A 13237-nucleotide genomic window follows, 5' to 3' on the forward strand; every position below is an offset into this window, starting at 1 on the left:
CCGACCGGTATATGGGTGACAGGTATGTAGGGGGCATTATTTTAACGAATCGGTAAAATTACCGATTCGGTAATTTTACCGATTCGGTAAAATAAAAAATCGGTAAATTTACCGATTCTGAGGCACCGAGATGTAGGTGGGACTCTTCAGAGTCCCAGAGGCCTTACAGAATCGGTATTTTACCATCAAATCCAATTTGATGGTAAAATACCGATTCCGGTGTGCATGCACATGTGTGCATGCACACCTATGCCATGTGACAGGCAGACCTGCCCTTAGGGCATGTATGCCTGCCACATGGCACCCGAGCCTGTTTTGGGGGTGCCAGAGGGTGTCAAAGTGACACCCCCTGCACCCTTGTGCAAATCGGTATTTACCGATTCGGTAAATACCGAATCGGTAATGCCCATTCATTCCTATGGGCTTCAAAGCCCATAGGTATGAATGGGCAATACCGATTAATACCGAATTTTTCAGAATCGGTATTCCAGCACATCTGGAATACCTACATATCCACCTCTTAGATTTACCGATTTTTAATTACCGAATCGGTAAAATTCGGTAATTAAAAATCGGTAAATCTATTTTACCTACATCTGGGCCTAGATTACATTTCCTGGAATAGGATTTGCACTACAAAATCGTCTATTTTAAGAACCAAGTCCAGATAATATAGAACAGATTTTTGGCCAGATGTAGGTAGCCCAATACCGGTCGGTAACAGCCGAAATTACCGAATTTCGTCCGTTACCGACCGGTATTGGGCATTTGAGATGTAGGAGGCAGGTTTAAGGATTTGGTAATTTACCGAACGGTAATTTAAGGAATCAGTAAATTACCGAATTCTTAAATACTGATTCTGTAAATTACCGAATCCTTAATATAGGGAGCACTCAACTACAAGTTGGTGGTAAATATCGAAAACCTTTGAAAAAGCAAATTTGTGCTTTTCCAAAAGTGCCATGTGGCAGACATACATGCCCTTAGGGCGTGTATGTGTGCCACATGTGCACCCATGCACTATTCAGGTGTGCAACAGAGTGTCAGTGTGACACCCTACCACCCTTGTAAGTCTTCTCCCTATTACCGATTCGGTATTTACCGAATCGGTCATTCTCGTTCATTCCTGTGGGCCTCCAGGCCCATAGGAATGAATGGGAATTACCGAATCTGTAAATACCGAATCGGTAATTACCGAATTGTACCGATTTTTTTTTTTTCCTACATAGCATTTACCGATTCTAAAATACCGAATCTGTAAAATTCGGTATTTTAGAATCGGTAAATGTAGATTATCTACATATGGCCCTAAGTCTCACAGCATCTGTCGTCTGCTGCTCTTTAGGATATAAATCTTTTTAGAGCGAGCCTACTAGACAGCACAACTGTCTGGTTGCCTTAAACACATTATCGGCTTTCCAAGAACAGAGGGGCTTCAGCCTACCCATGGCGTACCATTGTTTGGCTTTGCTGTCACTTTGTTTGTCTGCTTATTTGATGGCTTGCCCTGTCCATCTTTTGTCTATTCATCCAGTGCAGCATGGACAATTTACTTGTGTCCTGCTGTTGCTTACTTTTAGGTAACTCCTTTTTTTTTACTTTTGTTTTAAGCACCTCACAAGAATGCATCAATTTGCCACTGGTCTCCGTAGTGTGCTTCTCTTACTTCCAGTGCGCTCGCTGTTGCTCTCTCACCCGTTTGCTACTCCCCCGTTGCCCCCATATGCCTTCTCCTCCTACATTCCTTTCTTGCCTTTGTGCTTCTACCGCCAGGCTCCAGTTGCACTCTGTCGTCCTTTTGGCTTCTCTTCCCCACCCAGAACTCCATACTGCTCTCTCTCCTATTTGCTTTTTTCCCCCCCAACCCATACTCTGAGTTGCTTCCCCCACTGTCCCCCCGTGATGCTCCTAGCTCTCATCCCCTCATCTGTGGCACCCACTGCTTCTAGCCCACAGTGTTGCTTCCCACACATGCTTAATAAAACACTTTTGCAATTGTTTTTCTTATTATTTACTGAACTAACTGGAATCGGCAAATAAATAAAAATAAAACACCTGTGTCATTTTGTTGGCAAGTGTTGTACTGCCTACAAAATGTTGCCTACTGCCGCATCATTGGCTGCTTTTTACATTTCTCTTTAACCATGCTAGATGGCATGGGGGTATGCTGTATAGTATTAGTATCGCTAAAAACCACTGGCAAAGCCAACAAGGCCCAAAGGTGAGACTTGTGGGCTTTGCCATTGCTTGTTTCCCCCCTGTATCTTTAAGTGTTAAGATCCACCAGTCTGCAGGTAAATAGAACAAAAAAACACAAACCGGTATAAACCTTGACCTTGACCTACTACTATAAGCTCTAGTTGCTAAATTAAATGTACTTGCGCTGTTAGCAACCTATAGAAAGGACACACTTGAAGTGCCCCTCCTTATGCTGTCTCATTTCCTGGTGTTGTCTTGTGTAATACAACGTACTTGTAAGTGATTAAGGCAAATCTGCTCAATACATTTTTGGGCTAAATAACCCAAAACTGGGGCACAGTCTTCTTTTTTTTTTTTTTTTGGTTTTTTTTGTTTAAAGCTTTTGGACCCCGTGCTGTAGAGCCAGCCATCTCCTCCATTCTCATAATATCCCATATCTTGTGTAGCCAGGCTTGATGATTTAAGTGCTAAAGGGATATGTCTACTGTAGGAAGCTGGCTCTGTGCACACTATACCTTGCTTTGGTATATATATACAGAGTCCAGTGGATCCCCAATGGTAGGCAGAGGTGAAAGTAGATAATATCTTACTCTCTACTTGTGGTAGTGTGGGCGAGCAGTAAGGCTTTATCAGAGGGTAGTGTTAACATTAATTGTACACACTCTGGCAAGAAGGGACGTCACATTCACAAAGACTGAACACACACCAATTTGTTTGTATAGAAATATTTAGTTATTTATTTCTAGAGCCAAGTGAGGCCTGGTGCAGGTAAGTGCAATAATACTTTGTAGGTGTGTTGCAGTTGAAATACAATAATTGAAATGCATTTGGATGCAATTGGTTTGTTTACAGGTAAGTCAACAGTCAAATTACTTTACATTAACTTTTGAGATTACATTGTACGTTAATCTTCAGATTACTTTTAAGTTACTTTTTCTACTCGGTGTGAAATGCCTAGATATCACACTGGGACATTTCCTAGAGAAAAGGCATGTAACTATGCATGTATATTGCTGTTGAAATACAATTGAAATGCAGTTGGATGCGATTGTTTACAGGTAAGTCAACAGTCAAAATTACTTTAGTTTCTTTTGAGATTACTTTGTATGTTACTTTTCAGATTACTTTTTAAGTTTACTTTTGGTAAATAACTTCATTCAGAAGTATAAAAAACATCCATAAAAGCATCACTCAAAACAGACCTCGTTATACAGTACTTGCCATAAAAAGAAAACATTGATTATCCACCGTACTATAGACCTGTTATTGGATCTATGCTGGGGTGTGGCAAGTTACTTTTTCTACTCAGTGTGGTATGCCTAGATATCGCACTGGGACATTTCCTATAGAAAAAAGTAATTCAGCTTTTGTACATTTGCAGTTTCTTACGGTTTCATACAAACCAACTCCACACTTAAAAGATTTTTTCACAGAAAAGCAGTCCGTTCAATTCAATAAATCTTTATTCGGATATAAAATATCCATAAAAGCACAGGTCAAAATAACATCAGAAATACATACATTTGTAGACCATGCACATTATAAAAAGCAGTGGGCAAATAGGGGCTTGTAGTATGTATCAAAAGACACCAATAAAAATACTTAAATTAAATTGCCCTACCCTGTCTATAAATAGGGAAAACAAGGTAGGCGCGAGGACGCAACCTTGGCGCACGCCCTTTTTCACCGGGAATTTGTCAGTGACCTCTCCTTGTGAACCCCATCTTCTAACCTGGGCATAGTTGGAATCATGAAGCTTAACTAGCATCGATAGGAGCTCCAGGGGCATTCCCACTTCTAAGAAGGCTCTCCACATTTTATTACGTGGGACGAGGTCAAAAGCTGACTTTAAATCCATAAATGCCGCATATAGCGTGCCACCACCTACGAGGACAACCCTCCAATATATCATCGCAAACCTCAATACCTGGTTGATTGTGCTAGTACAGGGCTGGAACCCTGCCTGCACGGGGGATAAAATCTTAGCATCGTCTACCCATGATTGGATCCGGCATAAGACTAGACTAGCAACGATTTTCTGTATACAATCTAGCAAGCTGATGGGCCTGTATTTACCTGGCAACGCTCGGTCCCCCTTTTTGTAAACCGGTATGATTACCGCTCCAGTCCAAGTATCAGGGATACGCACACCACTGGCAATGGAATTAGCCAAGTAAGCAATATAAATCACCCAGTTGTCCTTATCATGGATGAATAAATCCGGAGGCACGCAATCGGGCCCGGGGCCCTGCCTCTTGGAACAAGGGAAAGGACAGTCTCACCCTCAGAGTTGCTAAATGTCAAAGCTGGAATTGGACAGGTTATTTTGAATCCATCTAAATTGGTATTGGTGATTGAGAACTGGGCCTTAAAATTCTCGGCCCACTGATCTGGCGGGACATAATTGATTGGTTTAAAAGGTGTCCTGTCGCTCCCCCGTTTCACCAGCTGCCAGAAGTTGGTCATGTTCTTCTCTTTGCTCGCTAGGAGAAGATCGTTCCAACGATCCTCATCCCACTCTTTTTTAGCCTTAAGTTGGATTGCCTTGTAATTGGCCCTGGCGGCCTTCACCTCACCCATGTCTTTGGATCTGATGGCCCTAGACAACGTGCAATACGACTCTCTGCAGTTTTTATTGTACCAGGAGGCCTTTATAGCCCCAACCTCTACCTTTTTTTTATATATTTTTTTTACATGTTTTAGTAAAAAAGTTTTTTAAATTGGAGAACAGGTCACAATGGACCAGCAGGGAAATTAAATCAATGTTCGCCTGTGTGGGGCAGCTTTGGAAGATGGAGATTGATTGGGCAACCAGGTCCTTCATTACAGCGAGATCCCCTTCATTGTCAATAATCTTGGACCATCTTACTCTCCTCATGTCCTTAGATAGGGAAATTGCTGGCAGGGGATCGCCTAGCTGCTCTATACGGTAGTTGTAATATGTCCAGGCCTTTATTAGCAGGATCAGTGGATCATGGTCACTTTCCGGCCGTACCTGAACCCTCATATCAATTAAGGAGTTCCAGGATTCAACATTTAGGAAAATATAGTCAATGCGACTACTCCTCCCACTGTTGTTGTAAGTGGAAGCACCCATCCTATCAGTCGGTCCTCCCATTAACGGCACGCACACCCCTTTCCAAACACAACCCTTTAAGTTGAAGGGCTGCTTCTGTCCATTTCTTAACTGGGCACAGATCTAAACACGGAATTCCCCACTGCTTGTCCTCATCTGCACTTAAGTTACAATCCTCTGAATCCAACGGTTCAAAGGTGCAATTAAAGTCATCCATAATTATCAAATTGCACCCTGCCCTCCGATGCTCTGTGAGGCTTTCCAGGTGATCAACCGTCTCGGAGCGCTTCCCTCCCGAAAGTCCTCTGGCGTACACATTAATAACCAGGATTGCGGGGCGTGGTTTACCCGAAGCCGTAGGGCCAGGATATCCAGGCTGTCAATGGTGACCTCCTCAACCATTAACCCACTTTGCTGTCTCACCTAGCAGATGAGACCACCAGAAGGTCTACCCCTCTGCCCCCCTATCGCTGGCTTCGAGAATTTTAAAAGCCCAGGATGGTGGACCTGGTCTACACACCAGGTCTCCTGGAGAGCCAGAAGATCAGACTGTTCGACAAACCCGACCCATTCCTCCGATACAGTTTTGGATTGTAAACCTGCGATGTTCCAGGAACCAACTGTCATAATGGACAGAGGATAGTCTAACCTGGAATACCCTGGGGGGGAGGGGGACTTTGGTTCCTTCTCCACCTGAATACCACAACCCGGAGGGGACTGAATAAGTGTATGGCCCGATGGATACTGAGTGACCTTTTTTTGCCTGCACTTCCCTATCCTGTCTTTCATGAAAAGAACAGTCTCTACCTTCATACCCTTAATTAGTTTGCGTTGCATCCCTCGCTAGAGGGATTTCTCTGTATCTGATGGGGAGCTTCGGAGTTTTGCAAGAGGAGGGGCCGTGTCCAGGGCTCTTCGTGACCCTGGGAGGACGGTGTCCAGTGGGGGTACTAATATCAGAGCTCGGCAGTCAGTCAATATCTTCAAGTGAGGCTAAGGCATTAAATCGATTATGAAGGGGAATGGAACGGTTGCTATGGCCAAGTGGCTGCAAGGGCCTTCGCCTTCCGTCATAGCAAGGAACGAGTATAGGACGGTAAAAATACCCCAGGGGAAGGACAGAAATACCATCTCGGGCAATAACAGCCCCCGTCCTCTCCAGAATTTGCTGAACCCAACCAGGGGAACCAAAGCTTAGAACCACACAATCACCCCGGAGTGACTTGTGCGCCTGCGCAACCCAGGGGACTCTGTGAACCATTTTAAATTCTTTAAACAGTTGGTTGTTAAGCCCCGTCCTTAAACTCAGTAGGTGTGAGGCCTTATTTTTTAGAGCCGGCCAGCCTTCAGTTACCAACGGCGCCAACTTAGGGACATTGCCCAAAACTATGGTATAAGGGGTGGCCTCCGGGGGAAGGTGCAAAAAGGAGGGCTCATTTGGAGCATCTAAGGGACCCAATGGGAAGGAGGGATGTAATCGGGAAGTCATTGAGGCGGATTTCAGCCCTATTAAAGAAGGCCAAACCCCCCCCCCCCTCCCCCTCCCCCCTGTAGATCTGTGGCTGGATGACTAGAATCAAAGGCTAGACCAGGGACATTTAGTTCTTCCAGGACCATCCCTCTTGCTGGCTGTTCACCACTTCCCCCATGTAAATCCCCACACCTACCTGCTATCTGAGATGTGGCTTGGATGGGGGGAGATTGTAATAAAACCTGTTCTAATTTGTGTCAGGGGTGCGAGAAGATCGACCATGCCCTGCATCAGTCGCTTATAAAGGGAAACCTCAGACATGTTTATTGGGCTGCTGACTTCTCTGCCAGATGGATTAGATTGGATACATCCATCCTGCTCCCTCTGTACTGACTTCCGTTTCTCTCCAGCGGTAGACTGTGGAATAGCCTTAGATGGGCCCGTCCTTTCCTTTTCTTCGATGGGGGTTCACCTTGGCCAGCCTGCAGGGCTTTTTTGCCCTGTGTGGTAACCATTACTGGGCATGAGTTAGTAGCGGGAGGAGGTGGGTATTCCAATAAGATCTCAGAGCCACAACTTTGCTGGCTTCGACCATTGGAGAGGGTGAAGGTTGGGGGCCTATACATGTCGCCAATACCTGGGGACTTACCCTCAAATTTGGGTTTGGAGGTAAGGGTTCTAAGGATAGCCTTCGCTCGGTTATCTGAATCTCATGCATCAAAACCGATTCTGCTCTAGACAGGAAGGCATCAAGCGTTCCCGCGACCCCTCCCGCCCCTAATTTGCACTTACATGAGGGCCTCTTCCCCCCTGAAGACATTGCCCAAATCAATGAGTTAATACAGTATCCTAACACCAAGAAAGTAACAATAGTCAAAGGATCATAAGGTGGCCCAGCCCAACCTTACCAGTCTCATAAGGGCCCGCCCTGGCCCCTTCTCAGCGCCTTCTGGTAACGAGCGCTGTTCTCCTTGATATCACCTGACTGAAATCCAAAACAGAGTGCCCTTCAATATGCGGCATAGAAGAGGACTATGCAACAGCTCAGGGGCGTGGCCCTGCCCTGCCTCTTCCTGTCGCCGACTAGCGCAGACGGGTCCGCCCTTGGCGCGGCGCGGGCACACCCGCGCTTGTCCCGCGCTGCGGGAGCCCTGGGTATTGTAGTCTGTGCGCTGTCAACGGTAATGGCGGTCCCCCACGCGCCCGTGCCTCACGCCAAACAGCAGTCAGCTGGAGCAGCGGGCCAGAAATAGCACACAACCGGTAGGTAAAACAGAAGCGAGCTCCCACCCCGCGGGAGCCCTGGGCCCCTTTTGAGCTCCTCCTGGCGCTCAGCGATGCCGTGCGCGCCGCACAGAACTTTGGGTATTGTAGTCTGTGCGCTGTCAACGGTAATGGCGGTCCCCCACGCACCCGTGCCTCACGCCAAACAGCAGTCAGCAGCAGCGTCCCAACCTGAGGCAGTGGCAGTGAGTCAAGGAACCCCCAGGAGCAGCGGGCCAGCAATAGCACACAACCGGTAGGTAAAACAGAATCAGGCCCGTACCACATTTAAGGCGATCAGCTTTTATGTCTCTTGTTAAGGTCGCTGACAGGTTTTGCCAAACCTTTAGCCAAAATATGGCAGGAGGAGCCCTAATATAGTCTTCAATATAAACCAGTTTTAGTTCCTTGTGGCAAACAAAATGTGAGGATGAAATTGGGGCCCCCAGAAGTTTCCTACAGAATATATTTTCCTCTCCCTGAATACTACTGCATTTTGTAAAGCCCCAAACTTTAGCACCGTATGCTGCGGTGGGGATGCACTGTGTTTTATACATTTTAGTTATAGATTACACTACCTCAGTTCTTTTATGTTGTGGGAGGCACAAAATTGAGTTTGTGGCCTTTAGAAATTTACTCCTACTATGAACCACATGGGCTGCCCAAGAGACATTGCCTGAAAATACTAGCCCCAAATAGGAGAAGGTGCAAATGAGTAAGGAGCGTTCAGATCCTGTGTTAATTGAGTTGATAGGGTGCTTTTTGGGACCACAGGTTATTATAAACAATTTTTTAAAATGAGTGCAAAGATCTAAACCAGCCATAAAATCTACAAAGCCCCTAACTAAAGTGTGCAGTGCGTTCGGTGTGCAGCCCATTAGGACCGCACCATCCGCACACAGTAGGGCGGGGAGTTGTTGTTATAAAAGTTAATGAAGCAAAGTGGGACCCCCTGTGTAGATCAGGGCTTGAAAGTTATTGTTGTTTGTGGCAAGAGTCTTAGCACTACCAACTGAGGAAATGTTGACCCAAATAGAAAGTCCTCCAGATAGGCGGCCTACTTTGGGTTGTTAAACCATGCAAACCCTTCTAAATATAAATCCCTTATGGCCCAAGTTTCTTGAAACTTGTGGATGTCATATTTTTGGACTAAGTTTACCCAATCTTCACAGCCTATTTTAGAAGCTGAGGTGGCAACGTTCCAGCTTAGCACATGTAAGTTTGGGTCATGTGGTTCTGAAATGTCATTACCTAAGGAATTGAGTTTGGGTTTAGTGGGAACTGGCTCAACTAATGTTAGAATAGGCAACAGTCAATCCAGGCTGTGTAAACCAGACAGGGCGGAAAACCTGTTCTGCACCGCATGCGGGGAAATTACAAAGGTGTTTGGCCCCGGTCGTTTTTTAGAAAAAATCTAGGGGCAGTGACCATATAAGAGTTGGGATAGTTCTGCTGAGTTCCTGTGTCATTAGTATCGATCTTACCAGTGGCAGTCGTCGAAAGTTAATGACAACACAGTCTCCCTTCATGTTCTTTGGTGAGGATCCAACCCACCCTACCCTACGTACCATTATGATGTCGCTAATGTTTGTCACCCTAAACCCTTTTTTTGACAGGCCAACCAGCACTTTTATTTCGCAATTGTTCCCAAGTCTCAGTCTGATCTTTTCTTAGGGTGGTGGGACGCCTGCTAAGACTAGGGACATGCTGCCAGTGGTAGGCTAAGGACTTTACTGGCCTCAGCAAACCTCCCGCTAGCATGGTTTTCGATAGTGCTGGTCACGCTTGGAGTGTTACACCCTGGAGTGGCTTTATTTGCGGGATTTGTGGTGGCAGCATAATCGGCTGGATGAGTTGGAGGGTATGGACTATTAGTGCATCCTGTAGTCTGTGATTTGTTTCTGGCACGAATGGGTTTAGATGAAAAAAATTCCTTGACTTTGCTACAAGTATCACAGGCACTGATAGAGGGAAGGGGCATAGGTGTCCGGAATTGCCTTTGTTGATTTGAGCTCATTGCACTAAAGGACTGCAATTTGGAGACCTCCCCTTGTTGGACGGTCGATTTAGGAATATTGGTGTGTGTACTTTTTGTCAATGACTCCAAACAATCTAAGCGTTTCCAAAGTGCAGTGTAATTCTTATCTTCGAGGTCTCCGCTCATGTACAGTATCCACTTTAATGTCAATTGATGAATCACCAAGTCTAAAACGAGTAGGAGGGGCTGCTGTGGACTCAGTCTGAGTGTGGATGGAGTGATTTAATGTTTCAGATTACGTTAAATCGACAGTGACATCAGCAGTCTCCGTGTTCACAGGGGTCGCCAGACCTTGAATCCATGAGCTCAGGGCGGTGCGTTGTTGTTTTAAACGGGGAGGTTGTTTCCTCTTGGAGCTGATGGGTTTAGTCAGTTTTCTTTTTCTTTTTTCCCCTGTGATTACTGGCTTTGGGAGACCTCCATATTTGGTACGATATCCTTGTTGCAAGCCACTGCTGGGAAGCCCTCAATAGCCCCATTGCCCTCATTAACATGATTACTTTCTTTGTTACAGCCATTTCCCAAAGTTGGTGAGTGCCTGGTGGTGCTGACAAATAAGTTCGGCGTGTGGGGGCTAATACAATCGTCTTGACCCTCCCCTGCTAAATGAGCAGTCTGTGGAGCTGCCAGTCCCAAGGACAGTCGCCTCTCGGTTAACTCTATCTCAGTGGCAACAATATTAACTGCTCTCTCCAGCATGCTGTCTATGGCGGTAAATGGACGGGAGCTTGTTATGATTGTACGTTTACCCCTAACGTGGTATTTCAGCACTCCCAGTTATTAGGTATGTATGACTCACCTCAACAGAACTTAGTGGATGGAACGTGTCAGAGGGGTGGCCCAGCCCAGCCTCCTTCGGGCGCGGACGGGCCCGCCCTTGGCCCGGGCTCGACCGCGCACGTCCTTCGCTGCGGGAGCCCACCGGTGGTTAAAAGCGCCTCCAGACGCTGCTGGCAATGACGAGCAAGGAGCGGAGGAGCCTGGGGCATGGAGTTCGTCGGACCTGCTGTGCATGGCTCTCTCACCCCGGTTGCTGGAGTGTCCCACACTGCGAGAACCCGCCGGTGGTTAAAAGGGCCTCCGGGCGCAGCTGGCGATGACTAGCAGGGAGCAAGGAGTGGAGGAGCCTGGGGAATGGAGTCCGTCGGCCCCGCTGTGCACAGTTTCACCCCGTATGACCCGGTTGCAGTGTTATCGGTTTAATGGTAAGTACTTACATTTTGGAGTTGGTTTTCTGGTCCGGGATCACCAGATCCCAGGTCAAGATCGCCGGGGAGACCTGCTCGTGGTGTTGGGCCACTCGAACTAGGGCCGTGGGCGTCTGGCTCAGAGTGGTGCAGACTCGCTTCTTTGGCCAGAGCCGGAGTCTGCTGGTGAGCCAATCCAGTTATTACAGGAGACAAAGTCTGGTTAGGGTAGGCATGGCAGGTCCTCCAGGTTCTTGGGAACTGCTGGATGCTGGACACAACAGGATTTTGCTGTAGTCAGTTGAGGTTGGGACAGGTCGGTAGAGCTGGGGGCCAAATCAGTAGTCTTCTTCTTCTCCCCCTATTATGCCACCCGTCAGTGGGAGGGCGGGCATAAGCCTCACTCTGGTTGGCTGGGTTCCCCCATCTGCAAGATGGTGGGGACTGAGAGTTGTTCTTCACCTCGCCTCCCCCCACCTGAGGGGTGGGGTTGACAAAGGTGGGCATACCTCTCCTCCTGATTCGGTTTTCCTGCCTATTCTCCTGCCCAAAGTGGGGGTCAGAACCGGTGGGGACCATTTGCTGGGAGCAGCAAATAGCTTGGGTAGCTCACAAACACGGCAAACTTTTGAAGATTCTCCTTCGTGGACCCTGCCCGTCCCAGGGGAGCAGGCTTGGCACCTTGTCCCAGGACCCCGAGAGTGGCAGGCTCTAGACCTAGGGGTCCAGAAACATGTCTGGTGGTGGAAGCTGGCGAGCTGCCACTCAGCCAGAACACTAGAGTTAGGTTGTTTTTCAGGGGGCATCTCTAAGATTCCCTCTGAGTGCATTTTTCAATAAATCCCGCACTGGCATCAGAGTGGCTTTAATGTGCTGAGAAGATTGATACCAAACTTCCTAGTTTTCAGTAAAGCCATTATTTTGCTGTGGAGTTCTTAATGACAAACTCCCAGCACCATATACTCTTTATGGCATTACTACACTTACAATGTCGAAGAATTGGCTTAGGCACAGTAGGGGTACAGAGCTCATGCACCTGTATCCTCACCACTGGTATAGTGCACCCAGCTAGAGGGGTGGTCTACCTATGCCAGTGCAGTGGGCTATAGGTATGGTACTCATGGATTTGTGCCATGTCGACTCTTCACTTTGCTCTGCACCTGAACATGCAGCCTGTAATGGCAGTGTGTGGGTGTAAAGGTACAGGACCTCTAAGAGTGGCAATATAAGTGCTGCAGCCCTTAGAGGTCTTCCCTGGTCACAGTGCCCTTGGTACCCGTGGTACCTTTTACAAGGGTCTTACATGTGGCCAGAGAGTTGCCAATTGGGTTTTGCATCAGTACAGTTTAGGGACTGAACATAGGCCCTGGGTACCTGGTTGGCAGGAACCCAGGGCACACTTAGTCAAAGTACATCAACATTAGGCAAAAAGTGTGAGGCAATCATGCAAAAAGAGGCACTTTGCTATACCCCACCCCCCACCCCAATGAAAGAGGATGAGACTAACCTTTCCCTTCAGAGTCTTTATTGTCTAAGTGGAAGTACCTGAAAAGTCCATCTGCATTGGCATGAGCAGTCCAAGGTCTATGTTCCACTGTAAGATCCATTCCCTGTAGGGAGATGGACCACCTCACAAGTTTAGGATGTTCACCTTTCATTTGTATTAGCCATTTGAGAGGTCTGTGGTAAGGTTGAACTGTCAAGTGAACACCAAACAAGTATCGTCTCAACTTCTCCAGGGTCCAAACCACAGCAAAGGCCTCCCCCTCAATGGCACTCCAACACTGCTTCCTGGGGAGTAACCTTGTGCTTATAAAAGCAACAGGCTGGTCTTGGCCTTCGTCAATGATCCGAATTAGGACCGCTCCCATCCCTAGCTCAGTGGCATCAGTTTGCACAACGAACTGCTTGGTGTAGTCTGGAGGTTTGAGAACTGGTGCTGAGCACATTGCCTCCTTCAGGCTGTCAAAAGCCTTTTGACAGCTAACTGTCCAGTTTACCTT

At 47.1% G+C, this 13237-nt stretch overlaps 1 protein-coding gene across 1 annotated transcript in view; it reads left to right on the forward strand.

The window, feature by feature from the left end:
• The window catches only part of CTCF (CCCTC-binding factor), a 512861-nt gene that overhangs the window by 127097 nt on the left and 372527 nt on the right, over positions 1-13237 (forward strand). The gene's annotated exons all lie outside the window — the stretch shown is intronic.

Source organism: Lissotriton helveticus, chromosome 12, assembly GCF_964261635.1.
Source record: "Lissotriton helveticus chromosome 12, aLisHel1.1, whole genome shotgun sequence".
NCBI lineage: Eukaryota > Metazoa > Chordata > Amphibia > Caudata > Salamandridae > Lissotriton > Lissotriton helveticus.